Genomic DNA, 14,043 nt, shown 5'->3' with positions numbered 1-14,043 from the left:
CGCTGCACTGTGATTGGCCACCATTGTACCCCCCCACCCATTGTACCCCCCCCAACCCTGCGCTGTGATTGGCCACCATTGTACCCCCCTAACCCTGCACCGTGATTGGCCACCGCTGACTCTATTCAGGACTGTGATTGGCTAGTGAAACACATGACTATGCACTTAAAAAAACCGCATATGTTTTTTTTAAAGTTAGGGGTGTACAATGGTTGGTCCACAATATTACTTTTCTTTAAGTGAACTTCCATCACTGTGATGACCACTGTGACCACACCGCCCACTTCACACTGGGTGTGATTTTTATTTTATAAAGGTCTTAAAAGTCCTTAAATTGTCACTTCACTATCATCTGGGGACCCCCCCAAAATCATGTGGGGACCCCCCTGGGGGTCCTGACCCACAGGTTGAAAACCACTGTTCTAGAACAGGGGTTGTCTGTATGTACTGCATGTTTGTCTGTGTGCATATCTATTGATCACAAATGACTGCAGGAATTGCCTGCTGAAGTGAAAGTGAAATGATTAGTCTAAAAACTAATATGTTTCACCTAATCTCAGCATTGTTCTTGGGAAGCACGTGTTGTCCTAGTTATACTGTAGGTGAATTATTTATAAAGATTGCTATTTTCATTTGGCCGAAGGAGACGGTGCTTCTCTCACAAACTGCACATACTACAGTAGATTGGACCGGGAGGCCACACTGTTATTAGACGCTATGTCTTGTGTTCCGATTGTAGTCTACAGTATACAGTATATGAGGACAGAAACTCAGTTCCTGTTGGAGAGTTCACCTCTGAGGACAGTATGTCAGTGTGTTAACTTAGTTGCAGAGATCAAAAGGCAATCCCTTAATTTCTATCACTGTGGCACGGTAATGTGAGACAATGGGATTAGCCTATTTGTGTGTTACCTTACTTGATACAGTAGCAGCAGAACAAAAATTAGCCCCACGGGATAATAGACTAATGGGCTAATCTGGCTAGGCATGGACAGACGCTAGCCACTGGCTGTTATCTTAGCACAGTAGCGGAGACAGTTGGTCGGCCGTCAACATGTAATTAACTCCATGTCCTCCTGCTGACCTCAGGGACCTAGCCATGTAATGACGCGGATGCAGGGCCCGCGGCGGGTTCAGCGGTGAATGTTGGGAATGTCGTGGCCCCCAGGGTGGTCTAGCCGCTCCGGCGGGAAGAAGCTAACGCGGCGGGACAGGGTTAGCCAGGCTTGCAGCGTCCTCCCAATCATACGCAGATGGGGCGTGACCCCCAGGAGAGCTACAGAAAAGGCTAGTTTTCGTTCCTGGAGGACCTTTTCCCCGTCGGTTTGACCCCTTTGACACAAGCTGTCGACTGTGGCTTGTTTGGGGGGTGAGGGTGGTGGGGATGCTTCAAACGTGGTCTAATTGGGTTAACTATGATCAACTTGTGTCCCTTTCAGGCCATGTCCGAGGGGCAGGAGAAGTGGAACAGCTACTGTCTGTAGGGGAGGATATAGTAACCAAACATTCATACTGTAGCAACCCATCCCTCCTCCAGTTTAGGGCTGTCACGATTATGACATTTTACTTGACGATTAATTGTCACACAAATAATTGCGATTAACGTTTTAATTGTGCGTTAGGCATTGAACATTGGAACATTATGAATCAAAAAATAAATGTCTGTTTGACTTTTAGGCTTCATAATCAAAAATTGCACAGGTTAGATATGACAAATAACAAATAGAAATAATAAATAAACATTAATAGTGGAAATAGCCGATCTACAAGCTCAAAATGCATTGCTATTTCATTTTTTTTATTTTTTGAATTAATATATGATTTTTTTTAACATGGAAATGATTATGACGATTATGCAAAAAATAATTGCGATTATCTAAAATAATTGCGATTAAACGATTATGTAATAATTGTGACAGGCCTACTCCAGTTACCTCAGCAATAGTTTTTCCAACAAATGTTTTCCACCAAATTATCTGTTTACTGCGACTAAATTAGGAGCTCCTGCCCAACAACAAAATGAGCACAGATGTACATCCCTATCCCGCGGACATAAACCTCATTTGGACCGGAATTGGGAGTAATGATGCGCTGCATTCAGAGGTGGACCCGTTTCAGAGGGAACTTAGAATGAGGCGATGAGATCACTTGATGAGGTCTTAAACTGCTTTGAATCATTACTTCATCAATACCAGCTTTATTTACTCGGCCAGATATAATTTGCTATTTCTGCAGCTCGCTTGAACAGGAGTTCATTCAGAGACGTGTGAAAACAAACTGCATGTGTTTATAACTACACTCAAAATTGTACTGGCCCAGGCCATAGCGATGTGTAATAATTAAATTTGTGGGTAAGAAATGATGGCTGCGTTTGACCTTCGGCCCATATTGAGGCACACTGAGAATAGAGAAGAACGGTGTTCACTGGATTAACCCATTAAGACCTGAGACCGACTCTTACAAATGCCTTCCAAATCAGTAGTTCTCAAACTTTTTCGTGCCAAGGACCCCCAAATTGATACATATTTGTCAGACCCCCATCTGAAAATGTTTTGTGCCAGGGACCCCCAGAAGAGAAGATGTGTGTTAAAACAATTCAAAATTATTCACGATTTTTCAAACACTTTCAAGTGTTTCAACCTCTTGAAAGGAAACTGACGCTACACTCAATCTATTTTTCAAGAAATAAATGGCCAGTGCAAAAAGATCCCGCCGTGCGAAGCATAACTGTTATTATTAATACAGACCACGATATTTTCCCTCCATTCTCTCTCACGTCGCTCTCACGCACACATTTACAGACGAGGCACTATACTGTAGCTGCAGTAGGGTGGCTGCATCGCCCTTCTCTCTCCTCTACTGTTCCTAACGCGTCCTCCATGTTCATGCACGGGCGAGGGCACTGGGGCAAAGTGCTATTCGTGGCTTGACCAACAGTGAATCTTCGCTCTGACAAGCCCCTCGGCATTGTCACCCCCCCCACCCCCCCCCCCCCCACACACACACACACACACACACACACACACACACACACACACACACACACACACATCATCGCCACTCAATCCCAACCCCCTTCTCTCCTTGAACTGCCCAGCTGTGCGTGCAGGCTCTCGTCAACGTGGCCTTGTCTGTTTCTCTCTCTCCCTCTCTTTCTCTCTCCCTCTGGCTCTCTCCTGTGTGTGTGTGTGTGTGTGTGTGTGTGTGTTTCTCCCTTTCTTCCTCTGTCCCTCTCCTACTGTCTCTCTCTCTCTCACTCTTTCCCTCTGGTATCTCTCTCTCTCTCTCTCTCGCTCCCTCTCTCCCTCTCTCCCTCTGGCCATCTCCTACTGTGTGCCTCTCTATCCCTCTGGTCCTCTCCTACTGTGTCTCTGTCCCTTTCTCTCTCGCCTTTTGTCTCTCCTCTCTGCCTCACACCTCCTCTCTCTCTCTCTCCCTCTCTCTCTCTCTCTCTCTCTCTCTCTCTCTCTCTCCCTCTCTTTGTCTCTCTCTCGTTGGGCCTCCTCCTCTGTTTGAGTGCCATGCATTATATGACTGCCCACAACTTGAATCTGGTCTTTCACTGTGCACTAGAGGAGTGACATGCCCTTGGAGTGACACCGTGCACGGCAATCTGTCCTCCGCCCCCACCTCTGGATGGACTGACACACAGATGGGTTCAAGGACATTACAGTAACTTGTCTGTGTGTGTGTGTGTGTGTGTGTGTGTGTGTGTGTGTGTGTGTGTGTGTGTGTGGACCTCGTGAATTAATTCCTGATGTGATACAGGAGATTCCAAACAGCAGAGACTGCGTAGGCTCGGTGAAAGAATGCATTCAAGACCAGAATATGTTTTGTTTTGAAGTACATGAAACGGCCAAAATAGCATCAATGAAGGATTTTCAAGTCCTAAATATTATCAATGCCAGATGCACACTTACACAGTCCACACTGGAAACATGTGTCTGTGTGTGTGTGTGTGTACACTATGTGTGTATGTATATCAGTGTGTGTGTGTGTGTGTGTGTGTGTGTGTGTGTGTGTGTGTGTGTGTGTGTGTGTGCAATATATAGGTGCGGGCATGTATGAGTGTGTATGCAAAAATAAATTAGTGTCTGTGTGTGAGCATGTGTATAATTGGGTGTGTGTGTGCAATATATAGGTGTGGGCATGTATGAGTGTGTATGTAAAAAGAAATTAGTGTCTGTGTGTGAGCTTGTGTATAATTGCGTGTGTGTGTGTGTGTGTGTGTGTGTGTGTGTGTGTGTGTGTGTGTGTGTGGGAATATATGACTTGAATTGTGTACGTGTAGGTTGTGTGCACTGAATTGTGTGCCAATCACGCGTAACCAACTGTAATGTGGTGGCACGCAGAGATGCCAGTATTGAATGGCGCTCTAGAAAACTGATTCGCGGTCACTTACCGCCAAACAGCCAGACCACAACCTAACTATGTGCGTCCCCCCCCCCCATTTTCTGCCTTGGCTTTGCTCTGCTGTCACTTTGTGGTTCTGCACGGCATATACTATAGATGTGAACGTAGACACACGGAAGCATGCGCCCCCCCACTTGCACCGTCGCGCGGAAAACGGACCGCTCGCATCACGCGCCAGCAGCCACCCGAGAGTAGGCAAGGGCAAACTGCCCAGAGTTCCATCAGTGGCAGACAGAGGATCCTCAGTTCGTTTTTCTTTTTTTTCAACAATGGACGCTTTCCTACCGCGGCCCCCAGCCGCGTTCACGGCCCCTCTGGCGGCTTCTGCCTGCCGAGGGAAAGCGTGAACGGCGCGATTGTTTCGCCAAGAATTTTTCCCATTCATAATGCTGCCATGAGTGGGATTTCAGCTCCTCCGTGCTCTCTCTGTTTTCCTTCAAACGGCTCCCGAGGGACTATTCGGGAGCTATTAGATTATGTTTACGGTGTTTGTTTTTCGCTGAGACGAGCGGGGGCACGCAGAGGTTCAGCATGGCGGCGGCGATGAGATGGGGATGGGGGGGGAGGGGTGGACTTAAGAAACACTGTTTCCATGGTAACCCCTTGTATCATGCTAAGGTGTTGCTGGTGCCATGGTGTAAATGCCAACGCCATCATGGCTGCCATGATGCAGCATGCCTCTGGGTTTGCTAGAAAATATGAGCTGGGGTTGTGTGGGGGTTGCTCGGGCTGTGTGGTGAAATTCTACCTGCTCTATAACTAATGGTTGAAAACCATAATTGATTGAATTCCTACTGCCTCCGTCTCGCTTATTCGCTATGTTAAGAGAGCATGAAAAAAACACAACACACAACTCTCAATCAGAATGACCTATCAATCTCATTGCAGATAATGATGTCTCCTGCTCATGGGGGAGACCGAGGGCATAACTGGGGCCTGCAAAATGCCTCACTTGAACCACCCCCACACACACACACACACACACATATTTTATGCCATACCATGTTTAGCCTTGGCTCCGTCTGTGACCCTGCCTGAGTGGAGCGTCTCCCCGGAGGCCAAACAGCCAGGCAGGGTCTGATCTTTCCCCATCCGCCATCAGTCATAGCAGGCATGACAGGCCACTGAACACCCCCCCTCCTCCTCCCAGGACTTCAAAGGCCCGTGGCATGCTCGTCACCAGAGAAGGGGCTTGGCCCGCTGGGGTTGTGTGGGTGGGGGAGGAGGGTGGTGAATTTGGGGCCCACTGACAGTATGTTGCCTGGAGGTGTTTTCAGTTGGGCCTCCATTATGTTGGCGAGTACAATTTCTTGCATTTTTTTGGGGGGGGGGGGGGGGGGGGGGTTGTACACTTCAAACTTTTTGCACTTCGATTCCTCCAGCATGTGCTTTCAACGGCGAGATCGGGGCAGGTTTCTATTCTGTAGTTTAGCAGACACACCATGGGGAAGCACAAGAAAAAATAAACGTAACTAAAAATGTAACCCAGGAGCCTGCATCAAAGCCGGTGCTTTTGAAATGTTAAAAGTGCTGTTTGGCTTCGCTATGGGTTCCAGGCGTGATTGATTGTTATGAGTGCAACGCTACTGCTGCTGCTGCCGGGAAAGCAGACAGCTCAGCCTTCTCATTCGCAGCAACTGGGGAGCGTCTGTTGCTCTTTGGCTTTCATCCGTCATCTGGCATTGAAAAATACTAAAAGAGACAGCTCTCTTGTTTCTAGGAGTTTGCATAACACTCCCTTCACTGTAGGGTCTCTTCACATTTTTTAAATAAAGTATACTGTGTGTCAAGTGACATAAGATAACTTACTATAGAGATGGACTACAGCGTAGAGGCCCGGTTGATTTAAGCCATGTAAAGGTTAATGATATGGAATGTTTTATAGCAGTTTGAGAATCTAAAGGATTGCAGGTTCGAGGTGGGGGGAGTCATACGTATCCCAGGGTGTGAGATCTCAGACAGGCATCTTGCTATCAGTCACAATGTGCGAGGGATTCGGCCCTTGATGCTGAGGCTTGTCTAAGACTCCCCACCAGTTTTCCAAGAACTCATATACAGTACTGTGGCATTCAAGAGGTTTCAGCCGTCACATGCTCATACAAGTTCGTACAGCGAAATGTTGGATGGAAAAGGACGTTGCCATCCGCCAGGCATAAGGACAATAAAAGAAAAAATATGCTGTTAATAAAAAAAAAAAGCCAACGTTTCTGTCATCTGGGGCCTTCTTTGTTAAAACTACACTGTGGGCCTTGGAGAATGGCCAGACTGGTTTGAGTCCACAGCGTTCGGCCCTCACAGCCCCTCTGTTCCGACCAGGCCTCCTTTCTCCTTGAATGTGGGCTTGATTCGACTCCAGGGAGGATTCCAATAATTCTAAATCACTGCAACATTTGACCTTGTTGGAGTCTGAATTTACTCAGAGTTAATCGCTGAGTCAAAGTTTCAATTGCAGCATTCGGTGCTCACCCAAACAAAAACACAAAAGGAAGCAGTATGTTGACCTCTTTGTGATGTATTTTGCTTGCTTAAGATGATCTCTATTAGCCAAACTCCCTTTCATGTTTTGGCATTTTGATTGATAAACGGCACAAAGTCTTGTGCTTTATGCACTACTTAATCAATGTGATCAAAGGCAGATGCTACACATGCACATTGCTGTGAGATGAATTACGTCAACTCTTCTCTCCGCTTGGGAGTGTCGTCATCCTTCTTCTCGTCCGCCAGAGAAATGAACGGCCAAGTTTTTTCCTCTCTTCCTTTTTAAACATCCTCTCTGCCCCGCCTGTCACTGCTGATGAAGCCTCGCATCTTACCAGAGACACCACGGTGACCTGCTTTCACAAAGCATTATGTTGCCCTCATAACCTCGTGTTGTTTTGTCGCACCACCCCCAATCCTTTTGTTTACAGGAAGTTGTCATGAGGGTTTACATCTCCCCCTGCCTGTCACCTTGCTGTTGAACCACGTAGCATACACAACCCCACTCCAATTGCTGGTGTTTGCTGGTGTTTTCATTGCTTAAATCTGTCACGATTAACTTTCTTTGTTGTTCACATATTGTTGTCGTAGGTCTGAAAAGACAGCCTCACTAAAACAGAATAACGCCTATCATGAAATCTGCAGGCAGGAAGTATGACCCCCACTTGGGTTTATCAGCGACCATGCCCATGGTTTGTTTCATTTGTTTATGCAGGCCTGCCTCATATATTATCTTACACGGCAGCGGGATCAGGGGAGATGCACCGTATATGATACGGCTGCTTGTGCAAAAATAGCACAAAACATGTGATCGCCTGCCACACTACCCTCCAGCGAAATTTGAACACGCACCAGCATGTACACGGCAACCAACAAACTGGCAAACGCACTCCAGTCCGTACATATATACATAGATACCGTACATAGGCAGGAATAACACTCCATTCACCTGTAAGGCCCCTATGCTTTCCTTTTGGGATGCGTCATACAAACACGCCATGCGGCACGCGGGGCCCTCTCCATTGGATGGATCTCAGCATGTCTTGTTGTAATCATAACAATATGATAATCACAGTTTTGGCACACGCTGCACCCCGCACAGGTTGGTGCAGTAGTAGGCAGCAGATTTTGCTCAGGGGATGTGAATTAATGATGAGAATCTGCTGACTGTAGAGCGCCAACACGGGGAAAGCAACGCAGGGTTACAGTGCTAATGATCATCCATTAGCCAGTCCGCAGCTGTCGATCGGACAGGTAGCTGTTCCGCATCGGAGGGGGCGACCACTCCCCCCCCCCCCCCGCCCCCCCAACAGCTCAATAGAACCAACAGCAGGAAGACTCACATCAGCGTTATGACAGCCGGGCTCTGGCTGACAGCCAATCAGCTCCCCACTCACTAAACACCAAGACAGCATGGGGCCTGGCTAGCTCTCTCGCTCTCTCTCTCGCTCGCTCTCTCTCTCTCTCTCTCTCTCTCTCTCTCTCTCTCTCTCTCTCTCTCTCTCTCTCTCTCTCTCTCTCATACTGTATGTCTCATGCTCCCTCTCATTTTCTGTCTTCTTTCCCTCCTCTTTCCCCCTCTTTCGTCCTTACTTCTCTCATTCTCTCTCTCTCTCTTGCGCTGTCTCTTTCTCTCCATCTTTCTCTCTCCCTCTCTGTCCTCTGAATGCCCAATTTATGTCCCTCATTTAGACTGAGAGGCACTTTCAGTGGCACATTACTCTCCACTCTTTTCACAACATCCAAATTATGTCATTAGTTGGTTTAAGCTCTGGCAGTGTGTGTGTGTGTGTGTGTAGGGAGGGTTGCATCATATGACTGCTCGTCTTTTCAATTTACTCATTGTTCGACTGCTTCCCCTCTTGCGGCGCGCTACCTTCTCCCCCCCCCACCCCCCCCCCCCCACCGTCTCTTTCTTGTGCACCCAGTCCTGCAGGGGAAGAGGCTTCTGGCTAATTAGCGTCTTGCCAGTGGAATTTCACTGCGACAAAGGCAGCTATTCATGTAGGTTTGGGGAGGCAGAATAGGGCTGCGGGTCTGGCAGCCGTGGCGGGCACAGCTCGCCCTGAGGAGAGTCGGCGGAGTGGACGGCGGGGACCCGACTTTGAAGCCGCGCTCTTTCAACAAGAGACACCAAAGCGTGATACCCTCGCCGCTGCTGCTGCTGCTGCTGCTGGCCCAACCGGGGCCCCATTCAGGAAGCGTTCTCCCTTCCCCGCTCACAGCTGATCTGCCATCCATCCTCAGCCCGCAGGTCTGCGGTGCAGGGGGAGGTCGATCCCACGTTGAACCCCCTGTCACACACTGTCAGTGCAGAGACTGAATGGCTGACCCCACAGTGTGGTCTTCTTAGCATGTTCACCGCCGGTAAAGCCCCGCTGTACATTTGATCCGCTCGCTGTCAGCTGTGTGCTAGCCCCAGCGGCTCCCTGCCACGTCTGACCCATATTCCTCAAATGAACTTGTCCTTCTTTTCTTTTCGCCCTCACATGCATGAAGGCAGGCATGCGTGTGCACACACCACTGAGGCACGCAAGGGCACGCATACAAATCCAACTGTCTCACACACCCTAAACCACCTGCCCTCTGACTGTGTGTACAGACCCAGTGATCCTTTGTGCATACTACGGGGGGGGGGTGACCTTTCATCTAATCTAATCACACAAATTGGGCATGTCGAAAGGCCATCAGAGACCCCGCCCTCCCATCCCGTTCTTCTATCTATCCATCCATACATCCCATCCGCCCGCTCTTCTCCACAGGAGCAGCCCTCTTGAGCTGTTTTTGTCGAGGTCTAACGCAAAGGGATTTCCCCCCTTTCTGCACTCACAGCGGCATCTTGAGTTTTCCACTCAGCCCCACCCCGCTTCTCTTTATATCTCTGCACACTCACTCACACATACACACACATACCATTACAACACGCACACTCCTGGCCGTTCTCTTCCGATGGGACTTTAACGACATTAACAGCTTCCTCTTTCCCTTCTGGGTCTCGGAGCACTTTCCAGTTTAGATGGCACTCTCTCTACTCCCTTTCCTTCCCCTCTCGCTCACTCATTTGGTGCCTATTTTCCCTCAATTTTTCTCACTCTCTCTGACTCGCTGTCTCCCTTGCGCTCTCCTTCTCCCCCCTCTCTCTCTTCTCCATTCCCTCTCTCCATCTTGACTTGGCTGCCTAATTAAGCTGGGGCCACCAGCGACAAGAGCCTTACTTGGGCCACTTCCTTTGTTTCTCAGCATCATGTATTTACGTAATGAGATTAACACGTAAGAACCCGAGATCTCGCACGGTACTGCTCGCAGTAGCTAGCAACGGGCTAATCCTGCTATAGCTCTTAGGTGAAAAAAGGGGGCTAGTTTTGAGCCCGCTATAATTCACCATGCTAGCGCACGTATAGGTAGCACTTAGGTAGCATGATTAGCCTGGTGAAACGCCCCAGCATTAGCTTCCTATATCTGCGACTGCACTGCAGTTAGTGAGACTTCAAACAGCGGCCCTACAGGTTGCACGGGTAGCCCGATTGTGTGCACCAAATTCCACAGGCCGATGATGGAATTAAAAGGTGATGCAAGGTGGGGAAAAGATGCTTGCAGCTCTATTAAGGTGTGACTGTGTGACGCAGGCCTATAGCGATACCATGGGCTTTCATGTACGGTTGGGAGGTAAACAGGCCCTTGACGGCTCCCGAGGGCCACAGATTAATTTCCCTTCTCCAGAGGAGGGGGAAGAGAGGGAGGGAGGGGAGAAGAGAGGAGAGGAGAGGAGATTCGGTAAGAGGAGGCTGCTGTGAGCGAGGGAGGGTGGGCGAAGAGGAGAGGAGAGGAAGAAGACCGAAAGAGTGCAGCCAAGGAAGGAAGAAATGGGGCGAGGTGGGCGAGTGTAGGGAAAACAGCCTGAACCACGAAGGAAAAGACAGACAAAAGGATTACAAAGATGCAGCACACAGTCAGAATGGAAAACAGAGAAGCAAATAAGAAGGGTGGAGGGGAGAGAGGGAGAGAAATAGAACTCCAGAGGGAGCGAGGAGAGAGGAGGTGTCCCTGTTGGCCTTTGTACTGTATAGCTTGTTTGTTTTCTATATGCTAGTTCCCTCTCTCTCTCTCTCTCTCTCTCTCTCTCTCTGCATCTCTCTCTCTCTCTCTCTCTCTCTCTCTCTCTCTCTCTCTCACTGTCTCTTAGTTGCTGTCTCACCCCCCCTCCTGTTTATTTCTCTCAGGGCGGGGACCGGGCGGACGCCAGAACACTGGAGGCCTGGGGAAATCATTAACCGCACACAAACACATACAACTGGACCGGTAAGTTATTTTCTGCCTGTCTGTATCGTACATGTGTGCATTATGGGAGTGTAGCAGTACATGGCGTACATCGGCTCCGACGCAAAACGCTGTTTGTTTGTCGAAAGGGTGCATTATGCCTCTCTCTCTCTCTCTCTCTCCCTCTCCCTCTACTCCACTCACTCTCTCTATACATGATGTACACTCACACAGGGAAACGCACGCATACTGCTGCGTATTCACTTTCAATCTCAATGTTTCTCTGCTCCTGCTCTCCCTCCCCTCCCCTCTCTCTCTCTCTCCTTCTCTCTCCCTCTCTCTCTCTCTGACACACACACAACACTGTAACTTGGTAACGTATATCCAGGATGTGTGGAGTCCAGCCCTAATGACTGCCTGCCAGCCATTCCCAAATAGGGTCTTTCAATGCCCTCGAATTGAGGGCAGTGAAACTACAGTATGCATGTGGAAATTAAATGTGTTTGTCTGATTCCTTCCTACTAGCCTTCCTCTTGCTTCCTCTCTCTCTCTTTCTCTGCGTTTTTATATATTTACCCCCCCTCCTTCTGTGGTGAGTTTATAAGCTAGCGTTGAATCGGGCCCTGATATTATTAGAAAGGCTGCTCCTTCGCGGCCAGGCCAGCACATCAAAGACTCACATTCCCAGCATTCCACGCTGCTCCTGAGCCCACTGCTGGCCCGTGGCCTCTGTGGGCTATTCCCAGTACAATGTGGGACTGTTAGAGAAGGTGGTGGCAGATGGTCATTTTGATTTGCGATTTGTAATATTTAATTTTGATTGTCTTCGTTCAACGGAACTGGAGGGATGCCCGACTCTCCCATATCACAGATGTCATTTATTTAACAAACCATCAGCAAGAATACTGATGTACAGTAGATGTGCTTTGCTGGGTCAGTGCAGCACCGGAGTTGACTAATTTTACTTCAACACACGGCAGTGGCTCAGGAGTTAAAGCGACTGTCTCGGAATTTGAAGGTTCCTGGTTCGATCCCTGTGTTTTTGAAGTGTCCTTGAGCGAGACACTTTCACCCTGGCGTCCCTAGTTTATGTCATTGCAGGCAAAAATGGTGAAACATTTTCAGGCATGCAGTATATCAGCTCGTAGATTGGCTGCTTTTGAAACGTTTTGAACAGGGATTAAGTGGTTAACCCATTTAATATGGGAACGCGTCTGTGTCACTTTATAGCCATTATTTTGTACTTTGGCTATTCAAAAATAGCAGATCTACAAGCTCATAGCACGGCACCGAGTGCCGCGCTATGAGCTTGTAGATCTGCTATTTTTGAAAAATCGTGAACAAGTTTGTGCAAATCTTTGAATACATACCGTATATTTTTTGAAACAACATTTTTAACTCTTAAATCTTTGCTTCTGGAGGTCCCTGGAACAAAACATTTGACCAATGTTCGCTTTAAAAAAATATATATTCAAAGATTTGCACACATTTTCATGATTTTTCTAAAAATAGCAGATCTACAAGCTCATAGCGCGGCACTCGGTGCCGCGCTATGAGCTTGTAGATCTGCTATTTTTGAACAGCCAAAGACATCTAAAATGTCAGAGATGCGTCCCCGGATTGAATGGGTTAACCCCCTCACTGCCTTGCATGGTTTTCCTCTGCCGTCGGTGTGCGAATATAATGCACATTGTAAAGTGCTTTGGAGAAAGGCGGTATATACTGTAAATGCACCATTTACTCACACTCATAGCTCTAAATCTGTGCATTTGCCATATTGTGCATAAAAAAGTGAGAGAACATACTGTACATGTAGCACTTACTTTAGAACATGATAATAATAAACCTCCCAAAGCCTATTTAATGGCTGTGGCGTTTTGGAAGATTTAAATCGTCGTTAATGAGAGATGAGGCGTTCGTCATCATCCACTCGGCCTCATATCGTCGCTGTCAGGCGTAAACCTGACTTTTTTTAACGTTTTGTTGTAAATTAATGCCCTACTTCATCACACAAAGAGCACACATAGACACCAAAGGGGGCTCAAGTCTCCTTCCATTTTACCTGTCTGTAAAAAAGTGCCCTCTCTCCAGACACGTTTATTTTGGTGAAAGAAATGCTAATTAAATTTCCCTTTCCATGCCGTACCTGAAGGCAGCATTTAAGAGAATTGCCTTTTCCAAACTCTCTTGATCTTGAATGCAGCATCTCTGACTTCATGACTGCAACTGCAAATTTCGCTTTGATAACCATTAATTCTGCTGGAGTGTATGTTGACAATTTTTTTTCTCATGACAAGTACTGTGTAAACCTATAGTGTTAATTTGAAATGAGATGTTCCTCCAAATCCGGCTAGAAATGTCAAAATAATTTTGCCGGCGCCCTTTTGGACATGTCAGCCCCTGCCCCTCTAATTTTCTCTGCACATCCGTGCACAAGAACGTCGCACAAAAGTAGCGACACTCTTGTGTCTCTACTTTTTGTTGCAACTTTTTGTCACAACGCGTTGTGTGCTTGCAGGCTATTTTCACACTTGTGATCGTTAAAATAATGATAAAAAGGAACGCTTTTGGACATATGAGGTTTTCCCCCGACAGCGACGGTATGCAAGTTGCAAAATGTGCTATTCAAAGAACCACACCAAAGTGCCTCCCACACAGCCATGCAATAATGATGGTTTTACTGTATTTTGGAGCTTCGGGACCTTCGTCATGTATCCTGCCCCTCCTCTCAACCCTCTTTGTCTCTCCCTCTCTCTCTCTCTCTCTCTCTCACTCACTCTCACTCTCTTTCTCACTCCCTCCATTTCTATGCACAGCTGGAGAGAATGGGAAGCACATAATTGTGGTGTAATCCTGCCCTAAGTCCCTGCAGCATTAGAGATGCAGCAGAGACAG

General features: G+C 47.7%; 1 protein-coding gene across 3 annotated transcripts in view; it reads left to right on the top strand.

Annotated features, from left to right (window-relative positions):
• Positions 1–14,043, top strand: part of LOC308105480 (thyroid hormone receptor alpha-like) — a 169,806-nt gene that overhangs the window by 58,784 nt on the left and 96,979 nt on the right. For all 3 annotated transcript variants that reach the window (XM_080456224.1, XM_080456223.1, XM_080456222.1), the window contains one exon: positions 11,112–11,190. The gene's annotated coding sequence lies outside the window, so the exon portion shown is untranslated. The remainder of the gene's footprint in view (positions 1–11,111; positions 11,191–14,043) is intronic.

This window comes from Gymnoscopelus braueri (genome assembly GCF_963280865.1).
Source record: "Gymnoscopelus braueri genome assembly, chromosome: 17".
Classification (NCBI taxonomy): Eukaryota; Metazoa; Chordata; class Actinopteri; order Myctophiformes; family Myctophidae; genus Gymnoscopelus; species Gymnoscopelus braueri.
The sequence above is the reverse complement of the archived record's forward strand: the minus strand, read 5'-3'. Positions and strand labels throughout refer to the sequence as shown.